The sequence below is a fragment of the Cyprinus carpio genome, chromosome A7, assembly GCF_018340385.1.
Source record: "Cyprinus carpio isolate SPL01 chromosome A7, ASM1834038v1, whole genome shotgun sequence".
Taxonomy (NCBI): Eukaryota; Metazoa; Chordata; class Actinopteri; order Cypriniformes; family Cyprinidae; genus Cyprinus; species Cyprinus carpio.
In genome coordinates this window covers 5,901,669-5,919,153 of record NC_056578.1, presented here as the reverse complement: position 1 = coordinate 5,919,153, position 17,485 = coordinate 5,901,669, and the positions used below count along the sequence as shown (strand labels likewise).

Sequence of the window (17,485 nt, the reverse complement as noted above, 5' to 3'; positions counted from 1 at the left end):
ATCACCATTTGTTTCTACTCTACTAATTCAACATTTACCAAATGTTTTGCGAATCGACCAAGACTGAAAGAAGTGAAAGGGTAATAAAGTTTTATCCACTTCTCACGTGTCAGATGCTGATTTTAAGGGCTCCAGCACTGACAGACATATGTGACCCAGGAGCACAAAAGCAGTTTTAAGTCTCTGGGGTATATTTGTAACAATAGCCAAAAATATATTGTATGGGTCAAAATTATTGATTTTTCTTTTATGCCAAAAATCATTAGGATATTAAGTAAAGATCATGTTCCATGAAGATATATGAAGATATTTTGTAAATTTCCTACCTTATCTATATCAAAACTAAATTTTAGATTAGCAATATGCATGGCTAAGAACTTCATGTAGTAAACTTTAAATGCGATTTTCTCAGTATTTAGATTTTTTTTTTTTTTTTTTTATCCTCTGATTCCAGATTTTCAAATAGTTGTATCTCGGCCAAATATTGTCCTCCTAACAAACCATACATCAATGGAAAGCTTATGTATTCAGCTTTCAGATGCATAATTCCAAAAATTAACCCTTATGACTGGTTTTGTTGTCCAGGGTCACAATTATTTCAGCTTGAGTCTCTGATCATCCTGAGTCATCCATGATTCAGATGTATTTATACTGTTCTTAGGGGGAAAAAAAGTATTTTTCACCTTCAGAACAAGAAAAAGACATTCAACTAATGATTGTGACAAAACAAGACAGCATATTAATAATACAGAACATTTTCTTATATAGGCAATAGTAACTGAATTAATTTTGTATGTGACAACATAAACTCAATATCAGGCTGTTGAACTCTGTATCAGGAAAGCAGTGATCGGTGTGCAAATTTACAGGCCAGAAATATTTAATACACTGAACATTTTCCTCTCAAGAGAAATTTGTTAGGATACATGTGAGGTGTTTTCATCAGCTGATAGTTTGTTTTGATTTGATTTACTCACATCATATTCCGTTCAATTCAATTTAAACATGTTTTATGTTGCAGATTGACTCCCTTTTGTTTACATCTGGCTCTTGGTGTGTGTTAACTTTGGACCCTGTATGAAAATGACCAGATTCAAAGTTGTGTAAACATCACAATGGAACGGAAACACAAATTTGCTTTGACTTAAGGAAACACCTGAGAGGACTTTTCCTCCTCGTTCCACTCCCTGCAGAAATATCCATTATGTTCTATGTCAGCTTGGATGACAAGGCTCACAGGAAACGTGACGTAGAGATTATGTGCTATTTTGGTGCTATTATTATTGCTTTGGATACCCAGCCTCTGTTTGTGATTATTATTTTTTTTTTTTTATTTATTATTATTTAACTACGTTGCATGGATATGCCTGGGAAAGTTTGAAATCATTAGACCGATAGAAAACCAAAAAAAAAAAAAAACAGAAATGTATGAGATGTCTTCACTGAAATAGCTGCTTAGGGCCGTTTGTATCTGTGTAGAGGAGTATTCATGCTCTTTGACAGCAGACCTCTTACAGCAGATGCTTTAAGGTGGCCTCACACAACCTCTCTAATGTCCCTGACACACCAAGCCGACGGTCAGGCCGTTTAGTTGAGGGTCTTTCAGCTCAGTCGGTGAGACAGTCCACTCTCCGTGCTTCGTTTCATAACGACATTGGCCTCTGAAATTAAGTAAGTGATCAACATTATTCATATTCAACACAGTAAGCAAATGCTGCTTTTCACAGTTTGTTCAGTTCAAGTTTTGGTTTTCCCCTTTTGAATGACAAATATAGAGATACTGCCACCTTCTGATAGTGTTTATTATTATTATTATCATTATTATTATGTCCTATCATGCAGCTGCAGAACATTTGGTGGTTGGTCTGGTTTAATGTAACTCCATTATATATGGCAAAATATTTATTCACTTATTTTTAATGGTTTAATACTTGTGCGATTTATAGTGAAGGTAGAAAAATTAAGTTACTGACTGATACTACAATGTTTATGTATGTAAATGCTGTTTGAATGGACACCAGTAATATTTCAGACTTTTAAAAAATAAAGTGTTTTAGTTCTTCTTCAAACAAAAAAGAAATAATTTTTCCATCTTTCTTTTTTTGGTAAGGACGTTAAAGAAAATCCAATATATTTTTGTCTGTACATTTTATTACGTGTTTTGTTATGAAAAGTGATTAATATAAAGCACATAATAAGCACAAAATAAAATCATCTTCTTCTGATCAATAACACAAAGCAAAAACAATCATACATACAAAGTATTACTTTCCACACACACACACACACACACACACATATATATATATATATGTGTATATTTTGACAATATGAACATTTCATTGTTGTAGGACAATGAAACATTGACATTAGTCAATACTGCAATGTAAAATTGGTCACTGTTTGTGTGGTTCTCTGTCAGGTGGATCCAGTAACAAGTTTTGTCTCAGCAGTTCATACTTTTTCATTTTGTCAGGTTCGACTCAAAATATCTGATAAACTGTCTGTTTTTTGGCTGATTGCTTTCACTCCATTTCTTAACTCACATATTCCTTTCTGCATATCATTAATGAATTTCTCTGCTTTCTCCATAAACTCTCTTTTAATTATTAGTTCTTGTCTGGGTTTTGCAGGTTTTCCATGTTGCCTCTTGTTGTCTTCGATAATCTCTTTGAGGATATCAGGCACAGAACTAACCTTGGCGATCATTTCTGAAATGTTTCCAGACAAATGCACAATTTTAGACATCTGGTCACCCACTTTACTCCTGTCATGTTCCTGGAAGACGTGCCCCTTTTCAAAGCAGTAGGCAAAATGTTCACTTAATGCCTGGGTTTTGTGGTCTGATAGTGAAGGGTCTCTCAATATTTCCTCAGTGCGTTGACAGATTTTTTCCATCATGTCAATAATAAGGTTCATTTTATCCTGAAATCCATTAAGTTTCTCTTCAATAGATTGTTTTAAGTTCTTTTCCTGCTGTGTTTTCCTGTTTCGTCCAAAAGCAGCACATAATACAGCAACTACAGCCAAACCTGCCCCTGCTCCAGAAAAAAATGCAGAAACCTCATCATCAATTACAAAAAATGATAATGCCGACAACACCATCGCGATTCCTCCAGTTATTTGTCCTCCTCTGAGTGCATAAATAGCAAATCTGTAACCATTTTTAAACTCATTGATGGCATCATAAAATTTTTCTTTATGCTTGTGACATTCCAGGGAAATGTCCTCATTAAGTCTATTTAATTCATCTGTGAGATGAATAACATCAGATCTAAAAGAAAAACAGCAGAAACATCAGGGATTTTTATACAGTGTGTTTTGTATGTCTCATAAAACAAATATTTATATTTTAGTACATACAGAATATGATAAACGTGTATATTAGCTGATATTTATCGATGAAACAGTTTCTTTCATTTGATACTTTATGCTACATATACAGTATGACTACACAGGCTTTTATTATTATGATATTTTTAAAACGTTGCCTAAATATCAAAATTATACTAAACATAATTATTTTGGTCCTTCATATCAAGTGAAAACCCATAAATATACACAATGTATTAATAACAGCAATCTCTTACAACATGTTAGTTGGCAGCTCCATGCTTCCGCGTCGATGGCGGGGTCTGGGTGAAGCCATTGTTGCTGTGATTAAATAACACAAGTGTTGTTTATCATGTCAGGGCCAGCTAGGACCACACTGCAAATTTTTAGTAACTAGCAAGATCATCGTGACAAACAGTCACGCCAGTTGTCTGCTGCATATATCATTATGGTACACAATAATTCCATTCAAATATACGTAATATACTAGGAAGGTCAAAAAGGAGCTAGAACACATCACCCAAGAGGTGAAATACTGATTGTGTTAAGAACTTACCCGGATAGTGTGTAGTAGTTGACCTGAACTCATCAGTGGAGTGTCAGTGTAGCTCAGATTTGACATCAGTCTTTTTTATCTTCTTATAACCTGTCAAAAATTTTCAGAACAAGAATTTGATATTAAACAGATATAAATATGCCTATACTAACAGAGTTTCTGTCTGAATAAAAGTCAACACTGAACAGAAATCTTACTTATCTAATATCTGAATAATCGAATGGACCTTTTTAGAGATCTATCTATTTACTTGTTAAAGGCACAATATGTAACTGTTCGCCGCTAGGGGTCAATTTTCTAAACAATAACAAAGGTGAATCTTTTATAACACGATTATGAAGAAGAGTGGAATGATGGGAGATGTCGTTTTCACCATCCAGAGATGTCTGAATCATGTTCATGGATGTAATTAATTATTATTATTATTATTATTATTATTATTATTATTATTATTATTATTATTATTATTATTATTACATGTACCCTTCAAAGTTATTCAAAGAGGGAATATGTTATACAGGGAAAGCTAGCAAATAACATTTACATTGTCAAAGAACAGTATGACTGACTTCAGTCTAGAGCTAGTTTGCACTCTTAAAAAGCTCCCCTTATAATACAAGCTGTCTATACACTGTTTGATGAATGAATCTTCTGTTTACAGCAGCATTTTTGTTCACATGTGTTGCTATAGTTTCTACAAGCGGAAACCTCTAGCGCAGATATTTACGTAATTGGTAGGCGACAATGAACCGGGACGAGTCATTATTTAAAATAGGAATTTCTCTAAATTCACAAATCCTTGAGAACTTTAGGGATAATGTAAGTGCACAACTGCATGAAATATTAGGCTATAACACTCTGCAAGTGGATTTTGGATATTTTATTACGGAAATTTTACATATTGTGCCTTTAAGCTTATATAATAATCACAACAATAATAATAAGTCACAATAATAATCATATATTCCTTCATAAACTTAAAATACTAAATAAATTTGAATATTTTGAATATTTTTAGAATTTGTTACTATTCCATCCGTTCAGTGTTTCTGGTTTCCGTTTTGTTTCGGCTGAACATGTTCTCTTGATAAATAATCAACAAGCTTTGGACATTAAAATTAGCTAGTTGCACACCTGCACTTATTTTCATTGTATTGTTGTAACTCATTTGTAATGCGGCCTTTTATTTTTCCAAATATGGGTAGGGAATAGAAATATTTTCAAAACCCTGCACAGTAGAATAAAGATTCAGTTCACATTTGTTTATAGTGCTTTTCACGTCCTTGCAAATTACAAAGATGGTGATTGTTAATGTTGAATTCAGATTTTCAAGCATGAACTACACAGCCACCACATCTGTGTGGATCATGCTCGCATGTCCGGATAGTGCACTCAGCCTAACATGAGGATACATTTATTAAACCTGCCATTTTTACATTAATTCAATAGAAAAAAAAATGCAGAGAAAGCAAGCAATTAAGAATAGAAGCAAGAAAATATCAAATTAAAAATAAAACGTGTCAATTAGGCAATGGCCAGATAAAACCTGTCATTCTGTCCACTCATATATAACTTCTGAAATTATGGCCACGCCCCCGTCAGTGAATCACTTTCGCAACTCCAGTAGCAACTTACTGCAAAATGTGTATTACAGTGCACACAAGCAAGCACATAAACACATACACTCTCATCATTTACACCACACCAACCTTTCTGCAGTCCTGATCTAGGCTTGTATTTAATAGTATAGTGCTGAAACTGGAGAAGCTCCAGCTTTAAGTCCACGGGTTGAAACAGAGTAGCTTTGTGCCTAACCGCGAGACGATAAAAACTAAATTACACTTAACATGCATGGAACTGGAACCTATCTATACAATTTAGTTTTAAGACATTTACGTGAAACAAACAAACATAAACAAGGCGTAAATCATTTAAAGGTAGACCGAGATTAAGGTAGAAAATCAAGAGCACACTTTTAGGATCCTCCCCTCTTCTTTCTCTTCTCTTCCTCATCTGCCCCAAAACAGGTCGAACAGGTTCACAGTACAGAGCAGAGCAAACATGAAAATGAGCTTTCAGAATTTGCCCAACTGTATATCCATTCTTCTTCCATGAATGTGTTAAACTGGCACGCGACATGTAACAACCTGCATAGCAACTGACGTTACTCAGCAAAATCTGTGAGGCCAACTACATCCATCTGGATAGTGACAGAGTTGTCAAGTCCACTTATAAACTACGTAAATTTGGGCTTCTGTTTTAGTAAAGTTGTTAAAAAAATCCTGGGTCGATTTTTTTAACAACTTTACTACTTGTTTCTATACATAAATGTATAGAAACAAAGCTGCTTGTCAGACTTTCAGAACAAGCAGCCATATATATATATATATATATATATATATATATATATATATATATATATATATATATGGCTGCTTGTTCTGAAAGTCTGACAAGCAGCTTTGTTTCTATACATTTATGGTTGACATTTTCTCCAGTGCACTGATTGACACTCTGTTTGCTCACGTTATTTGACATCAGTGCAATAAAAAAATTCTCCCCCTCATTGGAGAAAAATCACGTTCAACATTAAGCCGTGTGATGCTGTAATCCATGAGATGATAGTAGAAGACCTAACAGAGGAGTGGGATGGCCTGTGAGATGGCCTGTGATATACTGTATGTAAACAAGTAGGCCTATAATACTAACAGTATAGGCCTACATTTGGTTCAAATCAGGGTCGTTCACAGGGGGGTGGCCCGGTGGCTAAAGCCACTGCCCCTTTGCCCTCATTGGCTGAGTTGCCCCTCTCACCAATCCCCCCATCACTCCAGCTCAAAGCGGTCTGTCCCAGCTCCGCTAAAGATCCGCTGAATCTGCTCCGTGTTTTCCCGCCTGCTCCGCAGCATTTCTCACGATCTGTGTGTCGCTCTCTCTGGACTTTTCAGTGGAGACTCCAGTTCAATGTCATTGCATTAACAGGTAGATGCATTACAATCCACATTACAGTCAGTGGATGATTCGCTGAATTAGTAATTTGGTAGTTTTGCTTTTGTATTGATTTGCTCTGTCTTCTGAAAGTAATAACAACAAAATACCAAGAACTTAGAATTAGAATGTCTAATCAAATTATTGTACCCGATCAGATATAATATAAATAACACAACATTTGCTGTTGTTGTTGGCACACTTTGTAGAGAAAAAAAAAAAAAAAAAACAGACACAGAGAGTGCAAAGGGAGCCTGCTAAAGGCAGCTCAACATTGCAAATATTAGTTCAAAGCTCCAGCAACCCAGCAGATAAATCATCATATAGAATATTTAGCAGCAAGTATATTTCCCATTATAATCACTTGATACTAGTAATCTATAACACGTCATATTTTATTAAAACCATATTAATTGTAGGCCTATAAATAGTTACAAATAATATAAATGTTCTAAATGAGTTGTTTAATATAATATAGATTTATTCTGTAAAATATTAAATTAAATGTGTAGCTTTTTTTTTAATTTTTAACTTACTGTATGTGGTCCTCAAGGTAAGTTAAAATGATGCAGAAATACAATTAAAGTATCTATCATATCCGATCCTAACAAAAGTATTCCTATCATTTTAAATTATCAGAATGTTTCTATGACAAAGGGTTCTAAAAATATGGTTTCTCATAAAACAGTGTTCCCATGGCTCAGTTTGCCCCAGGTTTGGGATAAGTTGACCCGAGTCGAGTCAGTGGATAAGATGCACCATCTGGGTGTAAAATGACCATCTGACCAAATCTGATTCAAACCCTTGTGAAATCAATAATAGTTAAAAAAAACTAATGTAATAATTTCCTTTTTACAAACAGTTTTTCATAAAGTTCATTTTATTGGAGGGACGTGGCCTAATGGATAGAGAGTCAGACTTGTAACCCGAAGGTCGTGGGTTCAAGTCTTGGGTCCGGCAGGGTTTGTAGGTGGGGGAGTGAATAACCAGTGCTCTCTCCATAACTGAGGTGAGACCCCACCTGCTCCCTGGGTGCCACAGCATGCTCCGGGTGTGTGTTCACTGTGTGTGTGTGCTGTTAAATGCAGAGCACAAATTCTGAGTAGGGATACCATACCTGGCCACATCACTCCACTTTCACAACATAAAACCAACCAAATGAAGTTTAAATTTCAACCTTTAATTGTTTGCATTTCTGAAACAATATGTTGAACACTAAAGTTGTAACCTTCCTAAAAACAGACTGAACAGAGAGTGTGTTGGTCATTAGTGACTACAGGTGGAAAGATATATCTGATTATAATGTGATGAAAAACATTTTCTGGTTCTTATCAGAGAAGAATTTGGTGCACTTGTACACTGTCCCTATCAAATAAACTACAAATAATATGTATATATGATAAATTAAATCAGAAATATCACATTAAAATACCAGTTTATAATTCAGAGATTTCACTACAATGCCTTATGATGGGGTAATTTAAAACGCTGACTCAATTTATCCCACAGCATTTGACTCACTTTGCCCCATAGCTGCCATTAAAAATAGCTTAACAGTTTAGGCTAACATTTAGCTAAATGATTTGCATGGATTTATATGTTGCTAAATCACCTATATTTATCAGAAAATATTTTTAGACCTGGATGAATTTGCTTTGATGTAACAACGATTACATCTGTTATGCTAAAATTTTACTTTGACAAGCCAAACATTTTTAAAGTAAATGGGTGCCTTCCCTACCCATGTGTTTCTCCTTTACACAGTCTGGCAGAAATGATGGGTGGTTCCAAAATACATGGTCACATGCCAGTAAAAGTGTACAGTTGCCAAGAAACAGGGGGTGAATCAACTTACCCACACTCTCCCCTACTTCCACTGAAGATGAGGCAGAGAGTAAGAGAAACATCTACAATAAAGTCTGAAATTATCTTTGCAATCATTTGCAATCAAGTCAACGATATCGCTGGAAATTAAGTGTATTAGCAACTACCCCCCTAGTGCCCCTCTTTTTTTGGTTTGGGCCACTGCCCCTAAAAATATCTGTGCACAGCCCTGCGGTTCAAATATATATTTTCTCAGGCTAAATATGTGATTTACAGCTCCTCCTTAAAGCTCTGGTCTTTTTCTCCCTTTTCCATCTCTCCAATTCTATTCTGCTCACCGGTGATTGGAGATGCAGGGGTCCGTGCCCTCCCACTTTGTTGCATTTTGCAGATTTTTTTAAAATAATTTGTTTTGCTTTTCAAACTTTTTTAATTTTCAAATAAAATGGTGGGCTCAGTTTAATAAGTTACGGATGCTTATTTGTCTCACAAGAGTTTGCAACAGTGGATAGTGAGTATGAGACAAAAAGAGCAGAAGAGACGGAAGTGAAAGCAGGCAGAAGCGTCTTGAATATATAAAGTTAACCTCTCAATGAAATCAGTGAATCAGGAATCAGTGAATCAATTACATGATTACATCAGCAATAAGCAACCAGCATCACCTGTCAGGAATTTCTCTTAATGAATGTGTGTCAGAAACTCAAAGTTAAAGCAGCCTGGGAAAACGAATGCTTAAGAAATGAAGGGTCAACAGGGCAACTAAAGCAAACTCTGATGTCCACATTGGTGACATCAAACTTTATTATTTTCACAAAAAAACATTAACATCTAAACTTCTGTTAATTCTGAACAAGAATTATTAGGCCTATATGAAATTAATTCAAACTGGTGAGTACTGTAAGTTAAGACGCAGAGATCTGGAGAGATCTGTTAGTGTTTAATGGTCTGTTGCTGCAAGTCATTTAACTTTTTTTTTTCTCATTATAATTCAGGAAATACCTGTAAAATAACAGCATTTTTCTTTCTTTTTTAATGCAAATTTCTGAAAATATTTTGCACTGTATTTAAATTAGGATATTTTACATGAATTGTTCCTTTGGCAACTATTACTACCAGTCATTTGACCTTTATTTATTTATTTATTTATTTATTTATGTATTTATTTATATTTTGTGAGCGATGGTGTCATCTGTCCATTTGCACCATCTGGTAGTGATTTCACAATTTTCTTTTGTAAATTTACAGACATATCTAGGTAATTTAAGAAAACAGAAAAATACTATATATTAGTACAGTATTTTTTTTCTCTGTCATTAATGATATAATATTTAAAATAACAGCCACATTGTTAATTTTACAGACATGTACGGCAATTTATATTTATTTTCATACATGCATTATGTCATCATACCTCAAATTCTAATATGCATGACTCGAGTTTTGTTTTGTTTGAAGACGTTGCAGGTTATTCTGTATCCAAATGCATTTTGTCAAGCGAAGTGAAATTAAACAGATATCTTATGATAAGGGAGTAGGGTGCTGATTAAAGGTATAGTTCCACCCAAAATGAAAAATAGCTGTTAATTTACTCATCCTCTGGTCATCCATGATGTAGCGAATTGTTATTTTTGTTATTTATTTATTTATTTTTTTTCTCTTAAGTCGAGAGTAAAGAAGATGTTTAGCTGAAACTATGGTCATTGGTGATTTTAGAAACCCTGGACAGTATTCATTAAACAGACTACAATCAATGCATGTCTTCTGTCAAAACTGGAAGACAGTGGCACAAACAGGTATCAATGAATAAAACATTTATTATTATTGTCATTAAAGTCAGTGCACTTCATATTTTTGATTCAGAAACATGCAATAGAACATGCAATGCTGTAGTCATTTATTAATGTAGAAAGCAAAGATAAACAAAGGATGGGAGTGTTTATGGTCTAAAACAAACCCCCCTGGGGAAAGGATAAAAGCACATAAGTAAAATAAAAACAATTAAAAAAGTGCAATTTTAGTATTGCTCAGAAAACAGTAGTTTCAGAGGATCAGTGGACCGTGATGTACGTTGCTTCATTCCACTTAATCTGGCCATGAAATCAGAATAAAATAAAAATCATTAACACTGCATACACATATTACATATATACACATTCAAATTTCTACACATCACATCTCTCTCTTTTTATCTCTCACCTGCATAAACTTCAACTTCACACAGTGTGAGGTATTCATTGCGTCCAGGCACAATAAGGTTGACGTATGGCCCCTTAATAGGCCTAAACTCAAACGTTTTTGTGACTCCAGGTGGGATGGGCCCAACAGTCGCAGCCCTGTGAAGAGACACAGAAACAGAGAAAAAGAGAGGGGCATATCAGATATACTTATGTCAAAGGCAAGTTTGTATTAAAAAGGAAACAGGCCCTGTCCACACAAACATGTTATTTTTAAAACCACAGCTTTTTCTACGAGGTTTGGCAGTTCGTCCACACGCAAACACAGCACCAGGTCACTGAAACCGAACATTTTTGTAGATTTTCAAAAACTATGGTTGCAGGGTTATCGTGTAGACAGCAAAACCGGCGTTTTGGGCTTGTGACGTCGGAGCATGCGCTGTTATCGTCGCCTGCTGGGTTTCTGATTGGCCAGCATGGCTTTACGGTTGAGATTATATCGCCACCTGTTGGCTTGGCATGCTCTCGTCAGTGCTTCATAGCACGTGTTTGCATTTTCATGTGGACAGAGTTTTTTTTTTAAACGGAAGAAGGAAAAACTCAGTTTATAAAAATACCCGTGTACGTGTGGACAAGGCCTTAAAATTGCCTAGACCTAATCTTTAGTTTTGAGAAATGGAGCTATAGTTTCAAAAACCGTGAGTAACCATTAAAAAAAAAAAAAACATCTTAAAGGATTTATTCAAAGTAGTTTTTAACTTACTTACTAATTTTCTACATTTGTTTGTGTAAGTACTAAGAGAGAGACAGCACTCACAGCTGATTATTGTTGCCGTTATTCTCCAGGCTGTTGCCGATACGGATCTGAATACCCTCAATCCCCTTTTCACAACAGTCTCCACGATTAGTGATGCTAACCCTGGTTACCCTGTAGATGCCCAACAAGTCAAACTCTCCACCAGGGGTTTCTGTCTCCGTTAGTATGGCTGCATGAACCGAGCGTGTACATTGACTGCCTGTTGCCATCGATAGCATTTCGAGCAGCTCCGAGACTGCTGTATGTGGAGGACTGAACAGCTTTGCCTCCAAGAGCAAGATTTCCTGTTTTTAAATAAAATAAAATATTGTTATTATTATTTGTATATTAATTTATTTATTATATTTATAAATATTGCATTTATCACAAGTGAGTTGATAAAACATTTCAACTCAAATCCAGGGCCATGCTGAGACCTTTGTGTGTGTGTGTGTGTGTGTGTGTGGGGGGGGGGGGGGGGGGGGGTCAAAGTATAAAAGGGTCACATTGAACGAGGCTTTAAATAGGGCTGTGCTCAAAATATCAATATGGCAAAACTTATCGTGACACTTTCCTTGCTGATACGCATATCGATATGTATTGGTACAGCAGCATATGCCGTGACGCAGTTTTGTAAAAGAAACACAGAACAGAAAAGACCATTTGAAAGGGCACCTATTATACAAAATCCACTGTAACATGATGTTTGTGTGTGTGAACACAACCACCCTACAATGATAAAAATCCACCCGCTCCTTATTTTTAATTCCCATTAAACTATCAGACATGCTGTCCTGTGTTATGTAGTTTCCACCCTCAGCCAGTTGTAATAAATCTAACAAAATAAAAAAAGGAAATAGTTATCTACTTAAATATATGGTAACAATATTGCACATAATATTTTTTAATAGTTTTTAATGGAATCTAACTGAATAAATCATGTAAAATCTCCATTTAATCTGTGACACAATGAATTTAATATTATTAGTGAAATGTGCTCATTATTTTGATTCTCAAAAGACTGTGATTTTGAGTAAGGTCTGTTTGTATTTGACTTTTGAGTTAATAAAACGACTGTATACAGTCAGATAACTCGAGTAGGTAAACACTTTACTGCACTAGCATTAGCAAAGCTACTACTCATTGAACAAAGCATCATGCCTCATAGTGTTATTACATGCAGTTATCCATAACCATAAGCTCTGCTTTTCTGCAATGGCAACGACAGAAACTTCAACATAACAGAAACTCTTTCAAATGTCAAATATAACTGAACACTAAAGACTAATAGATGTTCCCCTTTACTCAAAAAACTCAAAGTATCAGTTAATTTCAATATGTACTCTCCATTTCCCAGCCATATGCAAAGCATGTTGGGAACTAACAATCACTAGAAAAATAAAAACGCAAAACTGAGCTAATTCTTTTAACATAAACAGGTAGCCTTCTTTCCCTATTTATTTTCATATTAATCTATTCCTCAATTCAAGCCTCAGAACTGCTTAGGTTTCGTTAAAAAAATATGAGGGAAAACATAATCTCTTGGTTTTATTAGTGAGTTCTCAATATTTTCTATACAACACTGAACCACATTTTCTTTAAGAAAATATACACACTGTTTTTAACTATCACCTTTTTAAATGAAATGTACAAGACCCATGATTATTTTTTTACAGTGATACTCGGTCGAGCAGCTGTAATGTCAACAATGTCTCATAAACAATACTGGTATTCTGTGTTCGGATGTAAGACTGAACATAAATGTCTTCATGTTCTCCCAGCATCTGAGCCACTGAGGACACAGTGAATTACTTTTATTTTTGAAGGTAATGCTCCTCAAAATCATGTCGTTATTGTGCTTAGCTAATGTTTTAACTGTATTTCTGTGCGTTTCATTAAAGCGCATAGTGAACGTTATCGTACTATGTGTGTATGTGTGTTGCAATATTACATCTTGTAAAAAAAAGAGCATAATAGGTGCCCTTTAAGTTTAAAAGTTAAAGAATATTTTCTTTGCACCTATAATAACTGACATTAGAAACTGAAGTGTATTATTATTAATATTATTATTATTATTGAGTTTACAGGCACTACTGTTGCTGTTGTAGAAAATAAAATATTCTGTCATATTTTCAATATAAATCTATTCTAATCCTGTTCTGAATTTATTTTTGAATGATAATAAAAACAGGACTGATAAAGTATAATTCGGGGATGAGAAAATCAGGATAAGCCTGTATAATTTTTTTACCAGTGCTGTGATAGCCTAATTATTTTTAAGGCACTCTACGCTAGGTTTTTAAAATAAATACTGTAATAATAGTAGTTCAAATTATGAATAGTTTTTAGTCAAATAACATTAAAAAAGACCAGACCTCCCGACGCCCGTGAAACAGGCCCAGTGTAAATAAATCTATTTAAATTCAAAAAGACGTACATCATGGAGATGTCTATTTGACGTCTGCATTACATCTGCAAGACGTATTTTTTAGAGTGTTTGATGATCTGCAATACGTCTATAGGACGTTTTCTATCAGGTGTCAAATAGACGTTTAGAAGATGTTTTTAAGATCTTTATGATTTACAATGTAAAACTTTCATCTTAAAGACATCTATCAGATGTACACAACAGATGTTTTCCAGATGAAGTGATCTTTTAACAGACATCTTGCAGACGTACCTGTGCTATCTGGGTTGGTATCCAAAATGAGGCTGTCATACAGTGTGTTTCATTCATATCTAGAAAGTCCAAAACAGACTCATAAAAGTAAGCAGAAAAAAAATGTCAGTTAGACTTACTGGCCACTTGCCGGCAGCCGCAGTCATTTTTGAAGGTATCCTGATAGTGTGCTAAATTACTGAGGTCGGATGAGGTCAAGTGAAAGGTCATAATATGGGTAATTTTATTTATGGCTAAATTGTTATTCATTTATTTTTTTTTAATAGTACGATTGGGCAGGCTTTGGTTATCAAATATTTGTGTTACTGACAGCATACAGAGTAATAAAGAGCACTCACTTGGAACACAAATGTACTGTGGTTTGTCTGCTTCTGTTAATAAAATAATAACAGTCATACACACATTAGTAAGTACATGAACAAATTCTATCACAGAGTTGTCTTCTCTCTCTGCCGCTTACCTGCAAACACCTCGACTTCACACAGAGTAAGAACTTTATCATTCCCGGGTAAAACAATGTTGACATATCGACCTTTAACAGGCTTAAACTCAAACATTTTTGTGCCAGCGAAAACCAGAGTCAACAGTTGCAAACCCTGCAAATACATAAAGAACAGTGTTTAAAAATGGAAACCAGAGGCCTCTCAATGCAATGTACATGTAACAAATTCTGTTAGACTGTATTGAAATCAAATGAGATTGTATAGCATTCTTCACAATACAAATGATTGTTCATGTTTTATATTAAATTGCCATAAATTTAAAGTTGTATTTTGAACGCAGAAGCTCCTTCAGTGACTCAGCAGACAACTGATTACTTTCCTTTTTCCACTGGATTTACATCAGTGAAAAAAAAAAAAAAACTCTCTCTACATTTGCATTGTGAGAAAGAATAGCAAAGAGAAACTGTGCAATCTTCAGTAGCTCTGAATTAAACTCTATGCTTTCAGACCTTTCAGAATATTTGGTCCACTTCTTGTGTGCTTGCAGATCCCTGAAATCACCATCACTGTCACACCATTCTGTGAATTTCTTCAGGTCGGTGACATCAAATGACCCTTCTCAAAGACCCACCCTCCCTTAGTTACTGTTGCTATGTCTGAAAAGCCAAAGTTGAATCCCAGACGTTTTTGATGATTTAGAAATCCTGACTGGAGACATTTTATTTTAAGTCCAAAAAGAGGACATGTCCAGTGAGAAAGAGAATGTATGGTCACCCCAGTTAAAACCAGATCGAGCATCATAAACATTGGGAGATTATACAAAACATTTGAAACATTTCTTACAGCTCATTGTTGTTTTCCGTTGTTCCCCCAGATTGTTACCAATGCGAATCTGAGCTCCTCTGAGTCGCTCTCTGCAACAGTCTATACGATTAGTGATGGCAACCTTGTATACACTGTAGACGTTTCCAAGGTCAGCTCTCCACCATGGGTTAAACTCAGTTTTAGTGTGAGTGCATGAGCCCTTCGCGTAATTTGAGTCTCTGTTTCCATCTACTGCATGTTTAGCATTTCCCTGTGGGTGTCCTAAGGAGGACTGCACCGCTCTGGCATGAAGAGCAATATTTCCTGTTCAATTAATAAAAAATAAGACCGCTTCTTAGAAATCCAAACAAACAAATCAATCAACCACAAGCTTCCAATTACAATATTTCAGTCTATAATTTTAATAATTTAATCTGATTGATATGTAATATGATGACACACAATGGTTACAGATAAACATACCTTTCAAATTAGCACCACACAGTCCAGTAAAAAGTGTTAGTACCAAAATCACACGTGTTGCCATCCTGATTAAGACATAAATACATATCACATCATCACAGCATATGAAGGAATCATTTTCAATTTCTCATCCTCAGTTAAACAGAAAAGAAAATAAAGTCCAGATTGAACACCTGATAAAACTTTAACTTCAAAGTTTTTAATGCAGTTAATAAAACTATTCAATTGCATCTGTTTTCATTAATTTATATTTACAGTCTTTTTGAATTTATCAATTCAGTCTTGATTAATATAATGTAAGCTAGCTGCTCGCAGTTGTCAACAAACACACTTGGTTTTTTATTTTGTGTTTTTGTGAAGTATGAACATGACATTTACACTGATATTAAGGTTTTGTGAAAAGAAAAATACAACAATAATTAAAGAAAAGTAGCACAACTGTCTCTTTTGACAATGAGCTTTGTTACAAGTTTGATCAGGTTTGAGTTTTTTTAGTGAAAGTAGTGAAAGTGAACGTGATACCAAATTTCTTTAAAACTCTGTAATAAATAAATAAATAAGGTGTTAATAAATAAGAGTGCATAAACATTGAACTCACCTGGAATCCATCAACGTATCAACATCAATTATCTGCTTTTAAACAAAATTGTAAATGTTTTATATAATGAATAAATGTTATTATAAATACTTGTTTATAAACAATTGCTGTTTATTATATATCCAATATATTATTCACATGTGGAATATTAGGCACTGACTAAACATTTCAAACCAAAAATGTGCAATTGTAGATATGAAAATTAATACACACCAGCAGTCTGTGATCAGTGTCTAGTTGAATAAGATTGTGCTCAGAAATTATGTTTATTTATTGCTGAATAAGTCCCTCCCAACCAAATGAGGTATCTGATATCTGAATATTCAACATTAAATGGACCTATTACAAAAGAGTTCCCATTTTTTGTTAGCTCTTATTATGATAAGAGACAATTACAGTACATGCAGAATTTGGAACATTCCCCTATAAATGTAATCATTATGTTACAAATATGTAATCAGTATGTTTATGTTATCAGAGCTGCATTTGACATTATCAACTACAATATTATTTTGATTAACCTCAAATTATGTTGGCATTAGTGGAATTGCATTAGCATGGTTGAAATCACACTTATCGGACCATCATTATTTTGTAATGGTAAATGAAGAGGTATCATATGAATCACAAGTTCAGTATGGAGTACCACAAGGCTCAGAAGTAGGACCATTGCTTTTCACCCTGTACATGTTACCCCTGGGATATATCATCAGGAAACATGATGTTAGCTTTCACTTTATTCTGATGATACTCAGTTCTAGATTTCTTTACAGCCTAATGAAACATACCAGTTCACAAAACTAACT

The 17,485-nt window shown here is 34.6% G+C and overlaps 1 long non-coding RNA gene and 1 pseudogene across 1 annotated transcript; both read right to left on the bottom strand.

The window, feature by feature from the left end:
• Nucleotides 1–2,146: 2,146 nt before the first annotated feature.
• Nucleotides 2,147–5,883, bottom strand: LOC122145563. The gene is made up of 4 exons (XR_006160396.1): nt 5,599–5,883; nt 3,890–3,979; nt 3,591–3,654; nt 2,147–3,274 (listed from the first exon to the last, which is right to left on the bottom strand). It is a non-coding gene; the product is annotated as an uncharacterized LOC122145563 (long non-coding RNA).
• Nucleotides 5,884–10,783: 4,900 nt separating this feature from the next.
• LOC122145522 lies at nt 10,784–16,944 on the bottom strand (annotated as a pseudogene).
• Nucleotides 16,945–17,485: the final 541 nt, after the last annotated feature.